We start from the raw sequence: 10,315 nt of genomic DNA, 5'->3' as shown, positions 1-10,315 counted from the left end.
ACATATATGTATAGTTCTGTGTCATTTTATCAAGTGTATAGATTCCTGTAACCATCAGTGCTATCAAGAAACAGACCTATTCCATTACCACAAAGCTCTCCCTCATGCTGCCTGTTTATGGATCTATCTACCTGGCATTCGAGTATTATTTTTAGACCCTGGTAGTTAATAATCTATTCTCCATATCTGTAATTTTACCATTTTGAGGAACTTATCTAAATAGACTCATACAATACATAGTCTTTTTTGAGAATTTTTTTTTTTTCACTCAATATAAATGCCCTGAGATCCATCCAAATCATTGCATGTGTCAGTAGGTCATTCCTTTTATATTTCATTTTCTGGATGTATTACAGTTTTAGTCATTCAGCTATTGAAGGAGCAATTGCTTTTTTAATAAAAAACCAAATGCCCACTTTAATCATAATTCTGAATTGCTTTTTTTGTGTTAACATCTATGGTTTTTTTTTTTTTTTTTAACATCTATGGTTTTATAAAGCATAGTAAACTAAGCTAGGTATTATTATTTTGGATTTTGGCCATAGCACATGGCATGTGGCCATGTTCTCTGACCAGGGATCGAACTCATGCCCTCTGTGGTGGAAATGTGGAGTCTTAACCACTGGACTGCCAGGGAAGTCCCTGTATTATTAATTTTTATTGGTTAGTAAGATTTGAGACATATATAAATGATATCTCTATGATATACATTATAGTTGTAACTGCTACTGCTGCTGCTGCTAAGTCGCTTCAGTCATGTCCGACTCTGTGCGACCCAATAGACAGCAGCCCACCAAACTCCCCCATCCCTGGGATTCTCCAGGCAAGAACACTGGAGTGGGTTGCCATGTCCTTCTCCAGTGCATGAAAGTGAAAAGTGAAAGTGAAGTTGCTCAGTTGTGTCTGACTCTTTGCGACCCCATGGACTGCATGCAGTCTACCAGGCTCCTCCATCCATGGGATTTTCCAGGCAAGAATACTGGAGTGGGCTGCCATTGCCTTCTCCGATAGTCATAACTAGACAATTAAAATTCACACATTTATATGAAATATTTGTAACTCCATTTATTTCTTCATTTTGACCACCCTGTGGGGCTTTTGTGATCTTAGTTTCCCAACCACGGATTGAACCCAGGCCCTCGGCAGTGAAAGCAGAGTCCTAACCTCTCGGCCACCAAGGAATTCCTCTATTTAGTCATAATAAATTTAGATCTACCTGGAAAAGATATTACCTACCATAGGGCTAAGTACCTGAAAAACACTTCTGGTATAATTGATTTAATATAAAGTGATTATTTAAACATATAGACACATGTGCACATAGCTTTCCTCCATGTCTGTCTTTTTTTTCTTTTTTTAGTATTTATTTATTTGGCTGTGCCATCTCTTAGTTTTAGCATTCTGGATCTTTTTTAGTTGTGGCATGTGGGCTCTAGTTCCCTGACCAGGGATTGAACCCTGGCCTCCTGCAATGAGAGCATGGAGTCTTAGCTACTAGACCATTAGGGAAGTCACTGGTTTAACATGTTTTAGAATTTGATTTAATTCACCTGTAGACATGGAAACCTTCAGGTTCCACTCCAAATCAACTAAGTCAGAAACTTGGCGGGGGGGTGTGGGGGTGGGGGTGGTACCCAGTTATCTTTTTACAAAAGCCTTCCGGTGATTCTGATGCACTCTGAAGGTTGAGAACCACTATGATAGACTTTTTTTTTTTTTTATGGCCAAGGAAAAAACAAGCCAGAGAACATTTGAACATAAACCCTAATAGGTTTTGTACTTGCTACTGTCTTTCTCCTGCTTTTGGTCTCTACTTTTGGTCAGGTGGGGTGTGTTGCTGTTACTTCTAGGGCCAAAACAACCTCAGCCCAAACACTAGTGGTGTCAAATCTTGGCTTTTGGCTTAGCAGCAGCAGCCATGGCCTGGTTTTTTTCTCTTGATCCTATTTCTCAGCCAGAGCTGAGGACTAGCTGTATCACAAGACTTTGAGAGTCATTTTGGAAGTTGAAAATCTGCAGTGTTGATCTGTCTAGAATGGGACTGTGAAGATCCTTGGTGAGTCCTTACAGATGATTCATCTGCTCAGGCCAGGGTTGGCGGTGGGGATGGTGTGGTGCATGTTTGTGGTGGGTGGGGGAGGGGGGATTGTAATGATCACAGATCCAAGGACTGAAAAGGACATTTTATTTTATTTTTTATTTTTTTTTATGTTTAAAAATTTATTGACAATAACAAAGGCTGTCTCCCAAAATTCAACTCAAAGCATGTGAAGAGTGAAACGCCAGTCAAAGAACCTTTTCTGCCTGTCTACTTTCTGCACATTTGTAGAGCATGTTTTTCTCCCACTGTGGAACATAAAAATAAAAACTTAAACGGTCTGTGTTAGAAGGATTTAAGATCTGCATCCCTACTATTGAATCCTGATTTTTGATTCTCAATAGGAAAGTCATGTTGAGTTACAGTAATCAAGCAATAGTTCAAACGAAAAGGCTAAAAATAATTTGAAATATTATCAAATTACAAAGTATTGCTTCTCATAAACAAAGCTGCACATAAAATTCAAACTATTATAAATCCACAATTATGAAGAGCTATTTAAAAGCATGGAAATTTTTACTTCGAAACTTTACGAACTGTTACATGTGTGGGCTTCTAAAAATATGCCATGTTAAATGTATCAAGTTGTGGTAAACACATTTATAGGTGTATCTCCATGGTTATCTATCTTTTCAGATGTTGTTGAACATCTTTATGAAAATCTCTTGGAGATGAATAATATGGGAATTGTCAGTGCATTTCCATCTGATTCTTCCAATTCCTACCCTATAGCTATCATGATTAACTTCTTTTTCAGAGGGTCACACTATGTAAGCTGATACAGAACAAGCTCTGTATCTTGAGCAGGTGACTATTCAGTGCACTGAAAAGGACATTTTAAAGGCCTGAGCTGTGTGGCTTGGACTTTAGGATCAGGTTTGTTCACAGTCTTAACTGTCAATCCTTTGTTTTTAAGTCCTTTTTGGGATTATGCCTAGAAAATGTTCTCCATTTCTCCCCATTTATGCTGCTTTTATCTGTTTTTTCTTTATTTTTCAAATACCTCATTGGTCCACTTGCAATTTATTCTGACTTTAAATTGTTCTTTAATGTGTCCATTTGGAGGACACTAACATTTCATTTTATCATGTTTCCCATCTACCGAATCTCTTCATTATTAAAATCTCTTGGTCTTTGTAAATTAGTAAAAATTACCACACATTTTCAAAGTTTACTGCCAGGTATTTTTGTTTGGTTTTTGCCATTGAAAATTGGATCTTTTGTCCATTATATTTTCTCACAGGTAACAGCTGCAGGAAAACCAGTGATGTAAGCAACTGTTGTATTTTATAACTCACTACCGTGCTGAACTTCAAGTTGTTACGGTTTTTCAGGTGACTTTCTTGGGTTGTCTTCCTGTTACCCGCAGGCAGCCCTTCTCCACTGGTGTCCATCATACTGTGAATGTGTTCTTTCTGTGGTCTTTTTTGCTTCTTTTCCTCTAGAACTCTTCATTCTCCAAGTTTCAGTCCTTCAACCAGTCAGTGCATAGTTTCTTCCTCAGGGGAGAGTTCATCCACTTTTTAAAGTTTGCCTCAATGTTAATGGTTCCCAGTGTATTCTGAGCCTTGACTCTAATTCTGAATGTCTGAAAGCACCCTGGACTGTCCTAGGACCTTGAGAAATGTGCTTTTCTAAAGCTGAATAGGGACTTCCCTGGAGGTCCAGCTGGTAAGACTCTGAGCTTCCACTGCAGGGGGCACGGGTTCCATCCTTAGGAGACTAAGATCCCACATACTGCACAGGACAAAAAAAGAAAAAAAATCAGAACCAAAAAAGCTCAGCAAAATAGTCTAGGATTCCTTTATTCCGGTTGTGATATCCACTTCCTGTGTAGTTTTGAGATTTAAAATTTTTCTTTGTTTTCCACTTCCACTTAATTGACAAATTTTTTTTTTTTTTTTAATTTTCCCTTCAAACGTCCCACGTTTATCTGTCATTTCCTTCTAGTCACGCCGAGTCCAGGTCATTTCTACCTCTTTTGAACCATTACTACCACTTGCCACCCGGTTCTCTTGCTCCCAGTCTCCTCTTCGTTTGTTGGTTCATCAACATTAACTGAGCTCCTCTCTGCCTGGGATTGTGTCAGGTGCTAGGAATTTATGAACAAGGACCTGCTCTCAACGAGTTGAGATGAACAGGGAAAACAGGTAACCAAGCAATCACAGTATTATGTGGTGTGTGCCATGGCACAGATGTAACACCAGAGTATGGAAAAGGAAGGACTCAGGACAACTCTGGAGAGGGGGTAAGGCTTGAGCTGGGTCTTACAGAATTGGTATGAACTGGCCAGGAATTTAGCCCTCTGGGGTTGCTGACTCTGTTAGATCAAACACTTATTTAGGAAAGTTTTTTTTCTCTAAATTCTTTCCATGTATCTTATTTTTTTTGTATGAGACTTTAAGGTTCTTTAAGGGCTGTTTTCACATTTCAGTCATTTTAATTCAGCATGGAATCAAATTTCAAGGTAACAAATGGCTAGATTTAGTAAGAAACTAAACTTCAGGTTTGTGCGTGCTCATCTTCAGTCATATCTGACTCTCTGTGACCCCATGGACTGTAGGCTGCCAGGCTCCTCCGTCCATGGGATTCTCCAGGCAGGAACACTGAAGTGGGTTGCCCTGCCCTCCTCCAGGAGATCTTCCTGACCCGCGGTTCAAACCTGTGTCTCCTGCATTGCAGGCAGTTTCTTTACTCACTGAGTCACCTAGAAAGCCCAAACTTCAAGTATAAATTTGTTAATCTTTCCCCCAGAGGATGAGATGGTTAGATAATATCAGTGACTCAATGGCCATGAGTTTAAGCAAACTCTGGGGGTTGGTGAAGGACAGGGAAGCCTGGTATGCTGCAGTCCAGGGAGTCGCAAAGAGTTGGACACAACTGTGACTGAACAACCCCTTGCCGCAGGTGTGTAGTTGTATCCCTGATACTATCTAGATTGTTACAGTAGGATTCTGGAAATCAACAAGTCTCTGATGGATTATGATGCCGTCTTAGCCCATCCACAGACCGGTAATCTGACAAACAGGGTTATTAACCTATTACAATAAGAGAGGCTGTATCCTAGAGGACCAGATAAAGTATAGAGTTAATACGGGATTTGAGGGAAGCGTGGAGATAAAATGTGAATGAAACAGTATTTTGACAGGCTGATAGCAAAAGAGGGCTCCCATGGTCAGTGTCAGGTTAAAGTGTTAGAGTGAGCTCAGGAGTGATGTTTCCTTGGAAACTAAAAGCTTAGGTGCGGAATACTATGTCCACAACTCCTTTCCTGAAGCTTTACACCAGGGTTGTAAATAAAGGCTGCTTCTCTGTGTCAGAGTGACTTGGATGCTCAATCAATAATGGAATGTTTCATTTTTATAGAGTTAATTTCAAATAGCAAAGTTTCTGCTGATTAATAATTTTAGAGAACAAAAGCTTCCAGTGAGTAAGAAAGCAGGAGTCATGCAAAGATGGGGGTTATCTGATACTCTACAACTATAATGTATCATGCGGAGAGATGCTTTTGTTATTTTGCACCTTCCTTTTACTGTGTCTTGTTGGGGTCCTTTAATGAACCGGAACCTGGTGGTATGGAGTCGACGATAAGAAAGTAAAAGAGAAAAAGAGAGAGAGACAAAAAAAGACCCAGGGACCTAAGCTCGGATGGAGCAAAGGTGCTTTAATGATTTTTCTGAGTATATATGGGCTGTGGTACAAGAAACTTCTTTCGGGAATGATAGAGATCAGAAAACCAAACGTACAGCAACCGTTACCAAGGGAACAAGGGGTAATGTTAGTCCCAAGGTCAGGAGACAATCCGTATCTCAAGAAAGGGGAACAAGACCAAGCAGTTTTGTCCTAAGGAGAATGTTTACTAAAGGAGACCCAAGCCTGCCTCACACAGTGACCTCAGTCCCTGGGAGCAGCGTGCTGTTCCGCTTGAAGAGGGACGAAGGACTCCTGAGAGACAGCATGTAGGAATCCTCCCGTCAAACATTCCCTGACAATGTCTGTTATCCTCGCCTGGGTAATGGCAAGACAGGTTTCAGGTATTCTCAGTCCTACCAAATTTTGACTTTTTCAGTGCTCACATTATAATAAAGCAGGGTCTTTATTATAGACAAAAGGCAGAAAGGGGTCTGATGAAGAGGGGTGCTCCTCTGTGAAGCTGGTGGTTGGTGGGCCTCCTTGCTCCTGGCATCAGCTGCGTACCTCTATAATAGAATGGTATATAATCATCTTTATGAATCTGGGCTGTGAGCATCTTGAGTGCTGGGTTTCAAAGATTCCCTTTGTCCTCCCCGTTCTGGCCCACAATGCTGACTGAACTCACAGATGAGTCATCAGGGTTGCTCACCCCTAAGTTTTTGCTGCTCTGCCACTCTGCACAGCCAAGGTGGAGGTAGCAAGCACTGTCTGTCACCTGAGCAGTGTGTCCCGGAGTCCCTAGGACTGTAAAAGGGATTAGTGAAGAATGGCAGGGAAGTCATTTGCATATATGTAAAAATCAGCTGACTTCCACAAAGCCTTAAGTCATGTTCTGAACTTCTTGCAGAATCTCTGGCCCCACCTTTACAGACAAGGTGTGTAAAAAACACCTTTTTTAGGTGTGGTACCATTCCCTTCAGGCACAGGCTGTTGAGTTGATGTTTTTCTGGAAGATCCTTATATATAAAAAAAAAAGTGCCAACAGGTACGCAACAGTCATGGATTCTTCAACTCACAGAGTTTAAAGGGAGCAGTCTCATGTTTAAATGAACTCTTAGCTTCCTAAACTAACTTCATTGGTATGTGATCCATCCGAGCTGTCATAGGAGTAGCTAATTTGAGTCTCTTTAAAGGCTTTCAAGTTAAATCACTTTCTCTTGGGTTTTCAGTTGCCTGGCTCTTGACCTGGGATTCCTGTGCACACGTGGAATGGGCAGCTTTTACAAGGTCTAGGTACCCAGGCTGCCCTGATTTCCTTTCTCTTTTTTATTGTGGTAAGCTGCTTTCTAAAGTAACTTCTACTTCTGGTTGAGAACTATTTTGTTGAATCAAATATAGCAGTCCCTGCTTATTAACTGTCTGTATCCACAGTGTAATCATGATATACCAGTTGCCAAGGTAGTTTTCCACTATATAAAAATATGATAAATAATTCATAGGGAGAATCACTGACAAAATATAGCTTCTACCTTCAGTAACTTTTATCTGGGGATCTCAAGAGAGTTCTTCACAGATGGTCTGGCCTAGCATTGAAGTGCATTTTGCCAATGTGCCTTGAATAAAAGAATGAACTTAATCTTTAGGTAATGCATAAAGCTTTTGCTCTTTATCACAGCAAATGTTAGCATTTTTTAATTTTAAGAATAAAATGGTGTTAAAATGCAGCAATAACTGTGTTCCCTGCCCCCAGCCATGCTGCTGCTACCCAAAGACATCTCTTTCTAATATAACTGTTTTTTTCTGGTATTCACTTCTATCTACATAATACGGTTATGCCATGAATTCTTGACTTATCAACCTTAGATCATGTTGTTTACTTTCTCTGGCCAGCGAGGACCTAGAACTCTCATACCCTGCCACCTCTCAGTATGAACATAATGCAGGCTTTCTTTTTAATGTCAGTACTAAATGATTACATTAGTATGGCTGAAGTAAGCAGTGTAGGATGGTTGTAGTTCTACATTGTATTTTTCCTGAAGTTAAATTTTGCCTTTACTTCCTCTTTCCTGCAGGGTTGGGAGAAAGGGAAAGTCACTTGGCTTTTCAGGGTGGTGATGAGACCTGGTCCCAAACAGCTTCCTAAGCAGCCTTTTAACCAATTCTCTTGTCCCCAGCCTCTCATCTCACTCCCTCTGCCCTCCAGCAGAAGTCAGGATCCTGACATGGCCCCAAATTCTCAACTTTGGCTTTTCCTATATACAGGATATGGGACTTCCCTGGTGGCTAAACAGTAAGGAATCTGGCTGCAATGTGAGAGACCTGGGTTTGATCCCTGGGTTGGGAAGATCCCTTGGAGAAGGGAACGGTTACCCACTCTAGTATTCCTGCCTGGAAAATTCCATGGACAGAGGAGCCTGGTGAGGTAAAATCCATAGGGTCACAAAGAGTCAGACACGACTGAGGAACTAACACTTTTTTACAGTTTCTTTCATTTTTATGTACAGCATATATCATCATGTTGAAACTACTTCAAGATTTTGTGTGTACGTGCATTCTTAGTTACTCAGCTGTGTCTGACTTTGTGACCCCATGCATTGTAACCCACCAGGCCCCTCTGTCCATGGATTTTCCAGGCAAGAATGCTGGAGTGGGTTGCCATTTCCCCCAGAGGGATCTTCCCGACCCAAGGATCAAGCCGTGTCTCCTGTGTTGTTAGGCGGATTTTTTGCTACTGAGCTACCTGGGAATATAGTAGTAATTTACTATATCTTATACTGCTATATCCTAGTTCGTAATGTCACCTACCACCTGAACTGCATTTCACGAGTTATATTCTATTTAACCCTAGCATCTTGCCGAGAATTAATAAATGTTCTATAGCCACCAGCACATCTATCACAACAGAGATGCTTTGGTCAAATGAGTTCGAGACACATTGGGTTGTGCAAAGTTAGATTTTTACTGCAGGACTTCTAGGAGAAGGCAATGGCAACCCACTCCAGTACTCTTGCCTGGAAAATCCCATGGATGGAGGAGCCTGGTAGGCTGCAGTCCATGGGGTCGTGAAGAGTCGGACACGACTGAGTGACTTCACTTTCACTTTTCACTTTCATGCATTGGAGAAGGAAATGGCAACCCACTCCAGTGTTCTTGCCTGGAGAATCCCAGGGACGGCAGAGCCTGGTAGGCTGCCGTCTATGGGGTCGCACAGAGTCGGACACGACTGAAGCGACTTAGCAGCAGCAGCGGCAGCAGCAGCAGCAGGACTTCTAAGAACAGCTACTATGCATTATAACTCGCCAAGAAGACTGTCCTCCCCCACCTTTCTTTTAAGAATGCCAGTGTTCTTTGGAGCATGTAGAGCAACCCTGAACTGGGTCATTCAATAACCGCCTAAGGGATTTTCCCTGTCCCCATTCTCTTTTATCCTAAATCTGTGATTTATATTGTTGCCACACTTTTCTAACTCACAAAGCCCATCTTGGCATTTCAGTTCTCAGAAAGCTTTCCTATTTTTCAAGAAAAAATACAGTCCATCCTCAAGATCCTCCTGTTTTGGCCATAACAGATCTTCCTACCCACTCTTCCACCATTTCCTAATGCGCCTGCACCTTTCAGCCAACTTGATCATGAGTTTTACCTCAGGCCCACAGAGTCCTGTCCCTGCTCTTCTTTCACGCTGAGTGTTCTACCCTTACTTATCACGTTCCATGAGGGCCTCCCTGATCCACTTCCTTCCCCAGGCGCTACTCACATTGCAATATAAGTCATTCCCTCCCTCTCTGCTCTGCCATTTTCTGTTAGACTTAGTACGTTCAGCCTTGCAGCTTGTCTCACTGGTGGAATCTAAGACCCCTCAGGGCAAGACAATATCTTTTTTTATTTCATAATTCTAGCATGTGTACTGTATTAGGTAAATATTCAATGAAAGCTTATTAAAAAATTAGAAGCACTCTTTGGAGATCCAACCTGAAACAATGAGAGATAACATTATTGAGAAGTTGATTCTTCAATTTCTAGGTTTATCTGGCATGTCAATAATTTACCCTCATCAAGATGGCTTTTCAGTGGTTTCATCTCTTCCAGATCAGGGTAAAAGGAAACTGACAGTGAAATTACTCTAAAATTTTCTGCTATTTAGTAACTTAAAGAATAAGTATTTAATTGCAAAAAAGTTTGAACTTGGGATTTTAGATTCCATTAATTTTATTCATATATTCCTACCTCTCACTGACACAGATAATCAAGGTCTAATTGTGTGTTGCTAGATACATCTTTTGTTTATTAAGCCACTGAAATCCTGGCTCCAAACTATTTCCCTCTGATACTCTAGCTGGGAGGGCATTGTAACCCTAAGGTCTAAACGGAATCTTAGATTAGGTAGAGTTTATCTTTTAAAATTTGAGTGTCATAAATGAAAACACCCACAAAATTGAACTCTGATTGCTACTCAGATCAACATGGTTAAACTTGAAGTAGAACATTCATTAGGAAGAAAGATTTTATGCTAATTCAAAATAAAAAACAGTGGTTAGTTCATCCCATAGGATGCTTGTTATAGTCAGGACAGACTGCTCAATACCC

This window comes from Muntiacus reevesi, chromosome 15 (assembly GCF_963930625.1).
Source record: "Muntiacus reevesi chromosome 15, mMunRee1.1, whole genome shotgun sequence".
NCBI classification, from domain to species: Eukaryota; Metazoa; Chordata; class Mammalia; order Artiodactyla; family Cervidae; genus Muntiacus; species Muntiacus reevesi.
The sequence above is the reverse complement of the archived record's forward strand: the minus strand, read 5'-3'. Positions refer to the sequence as shown.